The sequence below is a fragment of the Haemaphysalis longicornis genome, unplaced genomic scaffold (assembly GCF_048455015.1).
Source record: "Haemaphysalis longicornis isolate Haplotype H1 unplaced genomic scaffold, Haemaphysalis longicornis Haplotype H1 scaffold_7, whole genome shotgun sequence".
NCBI lineage: Eukaryota > Metazoa > Arthropoda > Arachnida > Ixodida > Ixodidae > Haemaphysalis > Haemaphysalis longicornis.
Genome location: NW_027526422.1, coordinates 110,546,500 through 110,562,910, shown reverse-complemented (window position 1 = coordinate 110,562,910; position 16,411 = coordinate 110,546,500). Strand labels below are relative to the sequence as shown.

The 16,411-nt window shown below is 42.2% G+C and overlaps 1 long non-coding RNA gene across 1 annotated transcript; it reads left to right on the top strand.

The window, feature by feature from the left end:
* The first annotated feature begins 2,094 nt into the window (after positions 1-2,094).
* Positions 2,095-6,454, top strand: LOC144146811 (uncharacterized). Its single transcript, XR_013317720.1, has 3 exons — positions 2,095-2,233; positions 5,124-5,190; positions 6,221-6,454. It is a non-coding gene; the product is annotated as an uncharacterized LOC144146811 (long non-coding RNA).
* The last annotated feature ends 9,957 nt before the right edge of the window (positions 6,455-16,411 follow it).

Genomic DNA, 16,411 nt, shown 5'->3' with positions numbered 1-16,411 from the left:
CCAAAATTGCAAACGTACTTACCTTCCCGCTCCCTGGCAGATAATGTCTACCAACTAAACTTTTACTTGGTACCGAAACCTGTTATCACTTGTCATCCGGCACCAAACTTAACAGGTACAAAGTCTGGCCCGAGTTCAACAGTTATATAGTGTTATTGGTTTGTCATGTCAAAAATCATCGTCGTCAATACTTCCTCACTTTGAAATGTTTTTCTTGCAAATGTTCAGTGGCTAAAATCTTATATAAAAATTTTAGATAACCTTGAGCAAAGCTCCTCGGAAAGATAAAACAAGTTTTATACACATTTCGCGCAATCTTTGCGACGGAGAGCGCACCCTAAAATAAAGGTAACGCTGGGTGGTTCGTCCGAGATGTCAAGCCCAACTGTGTGGTACGCAGCTTTTAAAACATCAAAGCATTTTATATATGCCCGGTTTCCTATACAACAGAAAAGAAATGTTTCAGTTGCGGTCATACGTATTGTTTATGTGTGGTAGCAAGAATTCCGGAAACTTCAAGCGAAAGCTCCAGACATAGTGTTGTGCAAATTATTGCAAAAAATCATCACGATCTGTGCACCTTAACCACGCAGATAAAACCACGTCGCACGTCATTCACAACTCATTCACAACTGTTACCTGCAATTACATTCATGTGCTTTTTGACTAGATAAGTGATAAGTCGACAAGGTAAAAAAGGAAAATAAAGTTTGTGCATGCATGGCTGAGCAATCCTTGATAATGACTACCCTCAACGCTCACGGGAAATCAAATATGCTCATAATTACAACCTGAATTCTAAAGAGCTTCGTGCGAAAGAGCCTCAGTGGTCATCTACCTACACGGAGTAAAAAAAGGTCAAATTTGTTTTATAGCACTGTGCAAATTACGTGGTCACAAATTGTACGAGCAAATATTGCAATTTATGCTAATACTGCGATGTTTCAAGAGATTCCACACCATATGCCAGTACCGCATGGTTCAGAAGATTGTATGCACCTATACATCTGGATTTTAAGCTTTTTACGCCTTATGACAGTGTGTATGAATGAACACTTTCCGGATTTACGAAGGCCAACAAAGTCAAGTTTCTGTGGAAATGAACCTTTCAGGTGTACTTTTTATACATCCACAAAATCTCCACGGGGACGTTCAGGTTGCGCGGAGGCCTCCGTTTGTGACCCGTCAAGTTCGAAGAACCAGGGCGATTTCGATTTATTCATGTCGGCATTCTTCCTTTCTGGGTTCTCCCTTTATGTCCATGGCTCCTAACTATATTATGGTGTTAGTTATAACATTGGGTATCTATCTGGAAAATAAACTGTTTAGGCAAATTGGCTTCAAATGTTCAGAATGAATGGATACTCAATACTCAATTTCTTTTTCACGTCAGCGCGGATAGTGTCATTACCCGCGTGTTTTCTCCATGTAGTAAAACCCCTCATTCCGAAGTTACGTTTTCTACCAATATTGCTAGTTTACCCTGGACTGAAGGTTATCGTATGGCCACGACATATTTACCAGAAATATTACCCCCGAGCTGTGAACTTGTACATGAAGAGAAAGTCGCTGGTGAATGTATAACATACTCCTCTGTAGCAGAATATCATTTCTGGGCTCTCTTCTGCCGAATACTGCAGACGCTCAGTGTATAGCGTCCCATAATCGAGAACACACCAAATGCTGTATGTCTAAACTTTTTACGTATCTCGCGTTTATGCCAATTTTCGGTCAGCTGAACGGCTTCAAGGTAAGTGTGCTGTTGGGGCAAGAATACTGTGCTGCCCACGCTCCAGGTAGATATCATCAAAACATACACTTTTTGTGTAGCTCGTGGTCTAGTTCACTCAGTTTTCAAAAACAGCCTGTACATCTATTTCTTTTGTCAGTGAACTCAAGAATGATAGCCAGCAAATTAAAGCTAGAACTCCGGGCTTGTCTGAAACAACTGCAGGCTGTGGCTTGGCATGCCATTTGATTGAAACATCAACTCTGTTGATAACGAGTACATAGCTACACAGAAGAAAAATTGATGTTTCAATTAGTAAGTTTTTTTTACAGCCAACTGCAATTTCAGAATTACTGACCTCTTGCCGTACGATCAATAATGGAAAGTTTTCGAACGTCACGTGTCCTTTCAAGAGGGACAATATAAGCTCATCCAATTCGGAAACATTTTCACAGGTTTTTCTTGACTCTCTGCTCGTGACTCTAGGTACCTATCAATTTAAAGGTGAGTTTTTCAATTTCGTAAACGAAATTTTGCAGTACATATATTTTTTCTAGTCCAAAATATTGCTGTTAAATCCACTTTCAGGAAAAGTTTTGCCGACGTTGACAACATACGCCAGGTTTCAAGCGATGAAAAATGAGGCACTAAAAATCTATTGAACAAATACAATAATTTTCTTTCCACCCTTTTTTTACAATAGAAATCATGGAATTGTTTAGCTCACAGGCGTTATAAAAAATACATACTTGAGTTCTTAAGCTATACGCTTTCCGCAGCAACCACTAAGGGTTCATTATTAACTCTACCGGCTTCAAAGGAATTTGTTACACTACGAGTATTTTTTAGCTCGATAAAAAAAGGCCGCAATTTTACTTCTCCAACGTTTTAAAGGCGACGGTATTTTTTGGGCTCTGTAAACAAAAAAGGTTCGTCTGTGTGTCTGCCTCTAAATTTATGCAACCACCCGCATTAAAGATGGAAGACCACTTCACCAAGTACAAAATGAGGGCAACACATTTCTCTTATATGAAAATAGGGGGCATTCGTTATGATTGTCGATATAGCTCAGCTTAAAAAAGCCATTACCTATAGCTAAAATACTTCAAGTGTTTGAAGATAGTATCATTATTACATTAAAGACATAAGAATGATTTCGCCGCTACTAAAACCACTTCGTTGGGCAAGAAAGACGTTAATAAATAGCTGTTCAAGGTGTCTACTGTTCAAGGTGTCTGAACTGTTGCAGTAACAATCGACATGAGCGTTGCTGGCAGGTTGTCTACAAGCAATGCGAACACGGGACAATTTCATTAGGTTCAGCGAACTTCAACATGCATTCGTCTCAGGACGAAGGAAAGGGTAGGGTACCAATATAAAGGGCTGGATGGCAGATAAGACAAGGCGTTACATTTCCTGGCGACAGAAAACTATGCATTTTGACGTTTACAGCCAAGGAAGCAAGTACGCGACCTTGATTGTAACTGGGAATGCTTCGTTTAATAAATAACTTTTCGTCTACCTGAGAAGCACTCTGTGATACAAATTCCAAGTAATAGCAAGACAGCCCTAGTAAGAAACTGAGATAAAAACATTTGAAATGAGGCGCATAAGAAATGAAAACTGCCTGCGTTGGTCAAGGGACACTACAAATAGAGGCGAAAAATATATTCCAGGAAACTGCAACACACAGCTTGTATCTGAATGCGGCAGACCTCCATCGAAAGTGAAAGCTGAAATCTAAAGTTTTCTGTGTTGCCCAGTCCTGCTGGCAATCTCAGGAATACGTATTACAAGGTAGAGTGCGTCTTGACGTAGCTGCTCATCCTCTCGCTAGAGAGCCTGCAGCATCTGCGATGGCAGAATTGGTGCTGTAAGGCTGAAATGAGGGCGGTAAGCGAATAGTGCGGGAAAAAACTATCCTGGGTCTTTCATCTATCTACCGGCTGTCATTTTGGGCAGCAGCCTTTCCGCGCTCTTAAGGAATTGAACATATGCTGGTGCTCCGTGCGTAAAGCTGCACAGCAGCTTTGGAGCGCCCCATCCTATTATGTCGCACTAACCCCTTAACTCCATCGAACAATTATCTCCAGAAGCAGGGAGCGAAGTGAAGATGCCCACTCCGGAATAGAAGGGCCCATTCAAATTGTCTTAACGCGCGGACACAGGCATGGAGGCACACAGGGCCAATCCAGCTGAAGTTTCTATATTTTTGCTAGAACAGTAGATACTCAGGGGGAACAACGAAAACCGCATGTAAAGGTAAAAGCCAAGAAAAATTTGTTTGCTTCTGGCCGATTTACCCTTGTTTTAACAACGAGACGAGAGATTTTTATTGTAGCAGGGAGCACGCGACGTCAAACCCTATACCGTTTTCTTAAGGGGCAGCTGTATCCCAGCGGGAAATACGCAAGTATGTATTGAACTGGTGAACGCGTTCCAAAAAAACTAAGGAACCGCATGTACTTAACCTAAACAACAATGTGCTGAAACAAACGATTCTCAATCAGTGCCAAATTTGCAAGGACTCAAGGCAGGCATTTATGCCAGCTTCTTAAAAACGGATATTCTAATAAGAGTGCAAAACAGTTACCACAGTACCCGCTGTCAACTGAAAATTGAATATTATTTTTGGCGCAGTTTTATAATGGATGATTGATTTGTTCCGTGTATCCTATCCAAACCGAATTTTCATCAATGCATGAAATAGTGTTCGGTAAAACGTAAATACATTTATAAAATCATCTGAAGGACACCAACACGACAACATTGGCGCAGCGGCTTTATCTCAAAAGACGCACATTTGGAGTAAGAGTGCGCAACAGTTAACACAGTACCGAGTGTCAACTGAGTATTCAAAATTATTTTTAGCGCAGTTTTATAATGGAAACCAAAACCTAATTAATACCTAAACCTAATGGTCATTCATTATTAAAATAGTGTTCAGTAAAATGCAAAGACATTTATAAACTCATCTGAACAACACCACCACGACAACAATGGTGCAGAAGCTTTATCTCATTTTTGGCTGCTTCTATGGAGTTGTTTGCACTAAAACAGTTTATGTACCTGCGAGAATTTACTGCGATGCTGTAATGCCCCACCATTGTGCTATATTACTCTGTTGCTTATAGCATTTTTGGCTGCTTCTATGGAGTTGTTTGCACTAAAACAATTTATGCACCTGCGAGAATTTACTGCGATGCTGTAATGCCCGACCATTGTGCTATATTACTCTGTTGCTTATAGCATTTTTGGCTGCTTCTATGGAGTTGTTTGCACTAAAACAATTTATGTACCTGCGACAATTTACTGCGATGCTGTAATGCCCGACCATTGTGCTATATTACTCTGTTGCTTATAGTTTGGTCACAAAACGTTAATGTTTTTCCAGACTGCAACCATGAAGTTTCAAGTCGTTCTTCTTGTGCTGGCCATTTCCGGTCTTCTCCTCGTGTCAGGTAAGAAGGTTTACAGAAAAGCGTATAATTTGTTTCAGTTCTAGGCTTCGTAATCCTCCAGATAAAACCGTTATGAATATCCCTTAGCGATAATCCAAGCATAGTACATAATAAAAATACTTTCAAATAGGTAGCTGCAAATAATGTGGCCTGAGCATATCGTGGTGCTTCCAAATGGTAAGAATAAAATTTTGCCTCCGGCTGCGTCAAAGATGGCCAACTAATATTGCCTCATCCGTCCTAATGTTGAGGAATCATAAAAGTGAATTGGTAGTCTGAATATAAAAAGAAATAAATATTTGATTACGCCATTATGGGTGGCTGAAATATTCGTAAAGCATGTTTTGGGCTTCCACTTATCTATTGGGCTGAATAAGTTACAGAGTAGCATACGGGAACACAATAACCAAAGGATATTTCGTCGGCTAGGCCATCAGGCTTTTTCAGGGTCCGTTTATTTTCTTTGTGTAGTAACTATTGTGTGTCGCACGGAAATTTAAACCCTAATATTGCTCTATTTTGTGCAAGGCACGGATTCTTCGCTGGATTTCTTACGGGGTTGTTTGATAAAAATCACGGCTGAAACTTTTTAAGTTCTGATGCCACCAACCCTAAACAACTGTAAATTAAGAAGTGTATTTCCTGGGCAATTTCTTAAGGTAATGCTAGGTTTCAGTCCCAAAAAAGGTCTGTGGTGTTGCAAAAAGGACTTTCGTTGATACGAGCTTTGCTGCTATTGGGACGTCTTGTAATGTAACAGCAGCTAGTAGTCAAGGTAAACAGAGCGAAATATGTTTTATCGGTATCAAATAATAAAACAAAAACCACTACACAGTTTAGGAAGAAACGCTGGCCCTTGAAAATACTGTAGGTTTAGCCGATATTAAATGGGCCTACACCTTCAATTGTCATTGTGCTGGCTAGGCTAGTTACTCCGTTGATACCTTATCATGTTGATTATTCTGTTGTGAGTTGGGCATCACGAAACGTTGACTGATGCAATGCTCTGCGTTCTGTTTGTCATGTTTAGAAACTTCAGTGGAAGCTATTCGCCGTATGGGACCCAATAGCGCAGGCATGGAACGCTCCGAAGCCGCCACACCCAACGAGCAGGAGCGGGCGCCTCTTCCCCCAGGCTGCATTGAGTCCCTGTGTGGCTAGAAGTTGAAATGGCTTAACGCAGTGCTCAGTGCCCCATCACTTCAATCGTCAGGTTCCTGTTATGGTGCTATAGCTGCTAAATAAACAACTGCTGTTTTCCTCAGTCTGTGTTTACGAAGCAGTTTTCATCTTTCAAGAATTGCCATATTCTACTTTTATTGCGTGAAAATATCTGTAATGTATTTTTAACAGCCAACCTTGAGTAAGTTGTAGTACCCTAGTGTGTAAAGCGTACCGCATACATTTTTATGTTCTTTGAAAAGAATGATGTGCAGCACACTAGCAGGACTAGCAGTTATGCGAGGGTTCCAAGGTTAGGCGGTACCTTATTGTGAGGCTGACATCCTCAGTGTGTTTTTTAATGTAGGTGTGAAGCTGCGTGCCTTGGCATAAGGCTTCACTTGAACGTTTACTAACGTTGCACTAACTAAATGACTATATTGCAATCCCGTTGCTTTAAAACGTTCTCAAAAAAGTCGTCAACCGGCACCCATTTAAAAAGTACTCACGGCAGGTATCGTTATAATAACTAAGGGTACCAAGTGACGGAATACAACTTGAAGATGCAATAAAAAAAAAACTCCTGTTCCCTAACCAAAGCGGACAGTTTCTTTGGTTTTTCTGGTGTTTGTGCTACTAGGATGACCTCAAATTGTATTGCCTCGGTGGAAAATGTTTTGTACATCAGCAGTAATGTACCTCTCCGAAGCCCGCCCTTTTTGAGATGCTGCTTCTTTCGTCGAATGCTGTGACTTCAACTAAGAAATAGAAGATTAAGTCAACCAGTTACTTAAACAACAAAAATAAGGGAGGCTTATGGAATAAAACGTTTGCTCGTACTATGAACCCAGCGTTCTTACTGTGAAACCTAGTGAAAATCCGCAGTGCGGCATTGGACTACCCTTTACAAGGAAGAATACATCCCGTTGTCTCATGGTTACCGTAACTCAAGCTAGGAAACAGTAAGGTGATCGATTTAATCTGAAGTTTTTAGCGATTTTTCAAGCAGAGTCTTTAAACCGCTGTGAAAGTACTCGGCTCACGTGCACGCTGCTACAATGGCAGGGAGAGTAGAGTGAACTTCCATTGTTAAAGGTGTAAGTGGCAGGAACTAAAAGAGAATGACTGAGTTACAGAGTACATGTCTGTTGTAATATTATTCCACAAGCCGTAAAACTACGCAGGGAAGGGAAATATGAGATCAGGGTGCGGACCACAAACAGCTTCAGTATTCTTCGTTGTAACCATAAGTTAGAGAAATAGCACGGGTGAAATAAACAGGGTTTTAACAGCAGGACTGAGATTGGTTTGTCCTAGTGAGCTTGGTTTGTCTTCGTCAACGTGGTCTGTCTTCATCAACCAAAATACATAAAAAATTCGGGATCATTTGCGCTAATGTGAAACCAGGAAAGGGGTTGAGCATGCAGTGTGTGAGTGTATTCTTGGCGAGTTAGCGCTTTTTTTAACACAGATGAAACCGTTGGGAGGGAGAGGTATATAGCTTTGCTGTAAACGTCGTTTGTCTTTGAAGTGCGAAGGTGGTTAGCGCTAAGAGTAAACGAGTATTCCGGCGTGTTTTTAGTAAGCGTTATGTTTTAGCGCGAAGAGTAACCGAGTTTCCCGCTGTTTTAGAAGGGCGAATACATAGGACGACGACTATGGCGACGAAAATTACGACGACAGGAGACGCGAAGAGCCCCAGGCCCTAAGAGAGTTCGCCCCTAAAAGCTATCCGGAAGCAGCCACCCAGCACTACTTTCGTGGAGTATATTTAGCGTCAAAAATACTGAGCGGACGTGAGGGTTTGCCTCGGGAGGAGCACCCGCCGTCCTTCATGCATGCGGCTGAGCTTGCTCCCAATGAGGAGCTACCGCCGTATTCATCACAGTCTTCGGCGGAGTGAACACGCGTGTGCCTGCTGCTTCAATTCCACCCCCCCCCCCCCACCTGGGACCCCCGCATAACGTGAGTCCGCTGTGTTCCCGCCGTGGTGGCTCATTGCCTGAGGCATTACACTCCTTAGCACGAGGACGGGTTCGATTCCCCGCAGCGGCGGCCACTTTTACGGTGGAGACTAAAAGCAAAAAGAGCCGTGTGTGCGGGATTTCGCCGCACGTTAAACATCCCTAGGTTGTCAAAAAATATTCCGGAGCCCTCCACTACGGCCACCCTCATCGGTGTGTTGCGTCGGCGCGTTAAACCCTTCAATCCATCAAACAATCGAGCCTGTGGTGTTGCCCACGTTACGTGTTTAGTGAGTTGAGCTTACGAATTCCGGGACGCGATCTTTGAGACGGGGAAGCCCTGGATACATCCGAGGAAGGCGATGTAAGCAGGTTCGACTCAGTCGGCCGTGACGACGGCTCGACAGCCCTTAATGTCGAGGGTGAGTACTGGGTTCCTTTTCCCACTACGACTAACGCGCATAGACTCGCTCTTTCTGATCTTTTCTCCAGGGACGCGCTGCGAAGTGTGGGAATTAGCTAAGGTGATCCCCTGCTCTGCTGTTACACCAGCTGTGCACAACCAGTGCAAGTTGTCCCGGTTTGTTTTAACACGAAGGGAGAAAGCCTTGTCTTAAGGTTAAAAACAACGTCTCTTAATGTTTTAACAAAATTATCGATGCGGTTTCTGTAGTATTGTAGCCCACTAGTAGAAAGCACTCCAAAAAATATTGCTGTAAACCATAAATACAATTTTTATGGCTCTAAAGACTTGCTTGCAAGCACCAATGAAGAAACACTGGCAATGCTCATCTAACATCGTCACTGCTACTTCGTACTTGATTTTCTTCTGTTTTGCTTCGTCATATTTCGGCATAAACACGTAAGCGAGCAGACTGGGGACGTTACACACAAAGCTTTCCCGAATTAGATATCTGAGGGACCGCGGGCACTGCCCAACACACTTGACGTCACATTCACGTGTCATGCGTCACACATTAGACCAACGCTTGTGCAGTGTCCCATCTTCGCTCTCCTTTATTTTGTTTGGCACCACACAGTAACTAGTTGGTTAAAAAGATCCTCCACCTATTCCCCCGAATCCATGTTTTATCCCCAAATCAATGCTGTTTGTTTCATTTCATTTTATTTAGAACATCTTGTTCGCATGATCATGGTCTGAGCACACCATGCTCGTTTTTTATCACAGAGTGTTGCCTCTAGCCTTCATCTATCCGTGGCTGATTAGGCCGATCTACTTACCCGTCAGCGAACTCAGCAGCGAGCCTGCAAGCTTCTGCTTCATAGGGCATCAGTGGGACACCGCAATTATGGACCAGCATTTTTAGTAAAAAAATGTATAGTACCACAAGCATTTTACAATGCTTATCAAATGGGTAAAGCCAGAATAATTTTGTTCCTCATATACAATACAATGATTTCGATTACTCCTTACAATTCGGCTAAGGTAGCTATAGTACTCTGTAGCTTCGAAAATATATTCGCTATCTGGAAAGGTGATTCCCAAATTTCCGTTCGACGTAATCTTGAATATTTTGGTTTTTATGCTTGCTGGAAACGTTTCTCGAGTACAGCCATCGAAAGAAACGTGCTTATCCGTCACAGTAAATAACTTAATCGGACAATGTCATCATGGAATTCAAAACAATCTGGCACCCACCCCCCCTTCTTCCCTTGCCCTCTTTTTTTCAAATGAACATTTCTAAATATTCCTCCGAGGACGAGTGTATACATATAACAGAATCGCTTCAGATACCGGCGTTAATCGGCTTTATTTTCCTAATAAAGTGCTAGGGCTCGTTCATGCAAAATAAACTGACGTGTTCTTGCTGTCTTAACCATGGCATTCTTGGTTGGAAATTAGAGCCGCAGAGATTTACAAGTTGTGTTCTTAAATATATGCCCAACCGATTCGAGGTTTAATTATTAGTATGCTGTCTTAAAATTTCCTGTAGCTTTCGCGAAGCGCGGTATTTCTTTGGTTTATTAGGAATGAACATTCAGTATCCGTTTTATTAACTTCTTTATACAGACGCTCTGTTGCAGTTACATTTCCCCGTAGTTTTCTTGGACACCTTCTAGGGCTACATGACAGATCCGACGAAGTCCCGCTTCTGGCAAAAATTCAGGTTTAGTGATTGCCTCAGTAAGCTATGTCCACTTGATAACAGTAAACACGCATTTGTGTACCGAATGCTCAACCGAAACTCAACCGAAACCCAACCGAAACTCAAATCCTCAACAGAAGAGTGAGGGCAGCCGGGAAGAAAGGATTTGCTGATATATTGGCTCGTTATTCAGTTCAAAGTTCCAATATTTTGTAGCTGGGAAGTGCTGTTGCACCTACATTGTTTAATGAAACAGAATTTTAAGCACTCCAGGGGCAACTTTTCTTTCATTTTTATTACCCTCAAGGGACTCTCGGGCATTACATAATGTGGAACATCATCAAATGGTACACTAATATATCCTACAAGGGAAAAGCATCTAAATTATTGTTTATAACGTAACACACAAAGGTATATTTGAAAATAAAACTCCGCGTACACAAGCAACTGCAGTATTAAAATAACAACAGATAATAAAAACGCCAAAGTGGACGTAAATATTCACATATATAAAAGGACACAGGCTTTACTATTAACGGGAGATTTACCACGACCAAATTATTCCTTATTTTTGTTGCACCCGCAAAACAATCTGCAAGTTCCTTCGCAAAGTTATTGGGGTTATTGATGACGACAATATGCTGTGGGAAGGCGTTTAGGTCACTAATTGTTGAAGGGAAGAAAAAAAGGGGGATGGGTGAGTAGAAGAAAATTCCGGCGGCTCATGGGTTCGTGGTAGATACGCGGAGATATACGTCGCGAGGTTGTATTTTATAGTTGTTGGAATGATTAGGTTTCTGATAAAGTTTATGAAAGAATACAATATGCAAAATTTTGTACTTTGTTTCCGGAAGGCCGAGGTTTTTTTACGGATGCATAGATGGAATGCCACGAACGCTTGCCTTGACCTGATATGAAGCGGGCCCTCTTATGTTGCACTGATTCAAATTTTTTGGTGAAGTATGATCGATAAGAATAAAAACTATTCCCTGATATTCAACATTTGACCTTACAATAAAAATGTGCGGGATAATTCTACTGTGTTTATATGCATCGAGTAAGGAACAATAGAAAAACAAAACCTTCTCCAGGTGTCCGCTAATATAAAGCCACGTGCGTTCGCAAAGAAAGGTAACAAGTGAGATGAACTCTTATGGATTTAAATAAATTGACACGCTAAATATTCGTGCCATTAAGGGCATAGTTGAACGAGATTACATCATTTCGCGTGATATATGCACCTGTGACTCTGATAGCGGAGGAAGATTCCCATTGTTTCTTTCCCGTTCCTGAAGATGCGATCTACGCAGCTTTTGTGCAGCCATATTGAGAACATTGGCATTTTGAGTGTTTCTGACGGGATTTTAATCGAACTACCACGACGCTTTCGATCCAAAGGTTCGTATAACTAATGGTAGGAGCACGTTCATAGCCTGCGTGCGAGGCCACATAGTTAAGGTTCACTTCATAAGGGAAGGCAGTCCTTCAAACATTTCTTGCTTACCAGCAGCCATGAATAAAGCTTGTATGACTTGTATGACGGCGTGTTTGGCTGCAGTAATCATAAAACAGGTTTTTATAGTGGGGTAAGCGGACAGCCATTTTCACGACTCGTTTTTCTGTAGTGGTATTTTGAGGGTTACCACGTACATATTTTGTGTTTGTGCCTCCAAATGAATAAATACTGCATATTAGTATGCAGAAGAGCTTTCACAAAAAAGATGGACAGTTGTTACGAATTCCTTTGATCCGCGGAGTAGCGAATATTCAGATCTGACAACAAAATTCTGGTTTTCTTGTCTTTCAGAAACTTATTTACCCCGGCGCACCCGTAAGTATCCCACTCGGCGGTACACCGTTGGAAGATCTTTTACGGATGCCTTTAACAAGAATTTTTTTTTATTTTCGCGCAGGTTTGGCCCTACTAACACAGAGATCTGTCGATGATGTTTATAACCACACTACCCATGGTAGAAAATCCAAAAAACCTAAGCATGTCTTACGACCTGTGAAGGCATTTGATGTTTAAATCGACTTGTTTGTATGCTGAACACTAGTTCTCCATAAACTAGTGCTACAGTAATCACCTTTACTGATGGGGAGAAATGTAACGGTAAAAGAAACGGCTCCCGATGAATACTGCCTAATGCAAAATTTGTGTGCATCGCAGACTGCACTGTTCTCTGTCACAGCTCACAGCTGCTGCGTCTCGGGAAGAGATCACGTGATCAGCGGACACACGGCGCCGCGTGCAGCTCTGCAGTTATTTCGCCGCGCGTCGCAGGCGCCGAGCATGTTGTATATCCGGCCTGAACCTTCCGCGCAAATATCACTGGGTTCGGATGAGCCACCCAACAAGGAGCTTGTCTTGCGTCCCCTTCACACTTTCGCCATGCCTTTGTGCTGATGAGCGTATCATCCAGCTTCGGCGTACTGGCGTACCCCTTACACTTTTGCGATCTACCATTGGCACAGTCCCTCTTTCCTCCGCCGTTTTCTGTCTTCCCAACTCGTTTACAACACAGTCGCCGTCGTGCCAAATCTGATTTACGGCCGCCATTGTGCTGCCCAATAAAATATCTCCCTTCATTGAACATCGGCACAAATTCACGTTTTTTTTAAGTCGAATGGCATGTGCGCAATACAGGGCATATGCCATTAAAAAAAAAAAACCTTTACACAATACCGAAACATGAAGGAGCCGGGGTGCTCTCACAAAAACAATTGGCTCACCAGGCACAGGCAGGATGAAGTCCGGAAACAAGAATTTTCGGAACGCCTGCGGCCGAACACGTGTGCGATAAAAAAGTGCCACATAGACGTTGCCGTTATTTCCTGCACAGATAGCACGGTAACAATGCTATAACTGATTGTGGCGTCTAATGAGTGCCAATGCCTGGTATTCCCAACATCTAGTCTTTGCAGAAACCCCATGTGGGCGGCCTTCGTTTTTTAGAAAATTTCTTTAAATATCCGCTATTCGGGGTAATTGAGGCTTTGAAAAAGGTTTTTTTTATATATATATATCCACTTCATATATAATTATATTTTCAGAAACGGCACCAATACACGATTTTGTACAGGTCATGTGTCTTGTGATGACGGATGTGTTATGTGTCTTGTGATCTTCGCCTTGGGTTTTTGTGCAGAGCCCAACGATGTTGAAACCCCAGCGTTGTTCTCCAGGAGGGGAGTGTTGCCTATGCATAACATAACTTATTCTAACACTGAAAATATTCTCCGGGAATGACAATGTCATGTCACTTTTGAAGCAATATTTGTCAACAGATCAGTGTGTGTACATGGCTTTCGCAACTCCGTGTGTTTTTTTAGTGAAATGTTGTTACTAGGATCCCAACAGTAACAAATATTTGATATTTACGAATATTTTAGGAGTCCGCGCCAGATTGCCTATATTTTTTTATAAAAATATTTCAGAACTAAGAATATAAATACTGCGGATATTTCAAAATAAGGCCAGTAACTTTTTTCCCGATTGTAATCGAGGAAAGTGAGTATTACGAAATCGGCCAAAAGTAACAGCGCTGCAACTCTTGCGTGAAAAAAAAAACAGCTGTTTCTCGGTGTATTCTTAGAGTGCAGTAGCAATCATCATCGCCATGTGGAGTGCCAACACCTTGCGCCACCACAAAGCTCTGGTTTAATGTAAGTAGCCCAGCAGGCCAAGCTTTGTTTGCCGCTTTTCTCTCTCGTTGTTTTGCGTGCAGTAGCCCGTCGGTCGTTCTCCAGGCTAATCACGTGGGCGGGCGGGTATTCATTTGTTGTGGGTGATTTTGCTGTGAAGGTCGTGCGGAACCCAGAGATCTCGCACGACATTGCAGCTAGCAACAAAGCAAACAAGTAGCGAGAGCAGTCATTGTCTTTACTGATGAGGACGACAGGAAGGAAAACGGCTGTGGTTCACCGAACACAGAAGATGAAATTGTGCCTAATATTGACGTTTTAGTGCATATAAACAAAGCCAGAACTTTCACTCCTCGGTGCAATAGCATACACGATGAGCTATTGTGCGAGATGGAATATGTAGAGGCTTTTCTAAACGGTCGAGCAATCTGCACTAACCAGATGAAAATAACGTATTTCTTCACATAAAGCAGATTCGTTGTGAGGGCAACTTTTTTATTTGAGAGTTTGCCTGTCTGCACAGGCTTACGTCACTTTCATTCCTAATTTGAGCCATGGCTTATAACCGCCCTTTTTATTTTGCAAAAATATTTAAAAATACCCAAAGATTCTCGGCCGCCTGCGTAGTTCGTTATGTCGACATTTGAGGGCATACGGAAGTTGTTTTATTCAAAAGTGTCGCGAACTGGGCTAGTTGGTACAGATTCATAGTGGTGAAACAGCGCGCAAAAAACCAGGACAGAAAGAAGAGGACAACAACACGAGCGCTGTTTTACGAGTTGTTTTATTCGCCACGAGTTGTTTTAATCGCCATGGCGAAGTGTAAAAATAAGCAATTCGGGACACATTTAGGTATAAATATTTTTTTGTAACAGTTTTCCTTTCAGAAATAGGCTAAGTAAAAAAAGCGGAGTATATTTCTTAAGGTGCTCAATTTTTAAAGAGCGATCATCAAGCTGTATCGAATAATGCTCAGGCGGTAACTTCATCAATGAGAAAGGAATCTTTTAACCTCCCACAATTTTATCTCCAAAAAAGAGGGCAATACATTTAACACCTAAAATCGTTCAGTGCCGTCTTCTGCTTAGACAATAAATTGAAACCTTTTGTTCCTAACCGGCTTCCATTTCGGTAGCAGAATTCAGGCACTCGGCTGGAGCGGCGAGGAAGATAATATGATCGAAGCACTGCATTGCAGTCATCATAAAAAAAACAACAGCACACTATCTGGACCGGAGCAGAACAGTAAAAAATGCACGAAAACTATTTTTTCTTCTCTTTCGATCACGTTTTCGCGTTGCATTTTTAAAATAGCCAGTATCAATACAACGCGTCCATCAGTGTTTTTACACAGCATAGCAGGAGCCTACAATTGTCACGTCTTTGCAAGCTACGCTACAAAGCAAGGCACAACGCAAAAGTCGAACAAATTCGCAAGTGACCGGGCTTAACAAATAGCCAGCCTTTTCCCTTTGCTTTTCAGAAGGCTGAAGCCAGCAGCGGGAAAGAAGGCTCGGTTTGGTGATTTTATTAACGTGATTACAAAGCTATCAAGACATTTTTTACACTGCAGGCAGTTGTAGCGCCATGCAGGGCTAGCGTTCGAGCTGCCCCATGGCGGCTAATACAGTGGCCTAGACATTAGAGTAAGGGCATCATATACTATTGTACTACATCAAGGCAATCTACTCGTTTCTGCGGCAAAACAAAACGTGTGAAACAACGGCGCCAACTTTGTCGTGAAACAAAACACAAGCTTGGAAAAGTGTTTTGCTGTCACTTCACAGCCTTTAGAACAAAAAACGGGCACTAGCGGTGGGTGGGGTGAAAATTCAAATTGACAGTTACGACATTCTGAATGTAAAATATGAGAACTCCGGTTTTGGTGCTTAGCTTCCAAAACTATTTCGATTAAGAACCCCGTCCCTTGCGTGGCTCGCGTGGACATGTGTTGTCTGGAACATTACTTTTGTAAGCAGTGCGAAGCGGACTAACTAGGTGATAAGCGAATCGTGAGAAAGCACATTGGGTATACAAGGGAGTATTTTCAGAGCTGTTAAAGCAAATATACCAAGGTTAACGGGGAACAGATGCCAGGGCACTTTTACGGGCGATGTCTTTTTGCACCAGTAAATAGCTCGTCAATCACTGAGCGCTTTGTTACGTGTACAGCGTATGCTCTAATTCTAACCACGTCTCCAGCTTTAGTCAAATGGTCAGCTCGGCGTTAGTGTGCACAGGAAGGTATGTGCGAATACCCGTATGCTCCTTTTCGCTTTTCTTCCTGCTTTTACGAAACGTTATTCTTCAGCTTTTCCTCCAGACGTCCGCCGCTGATACCCC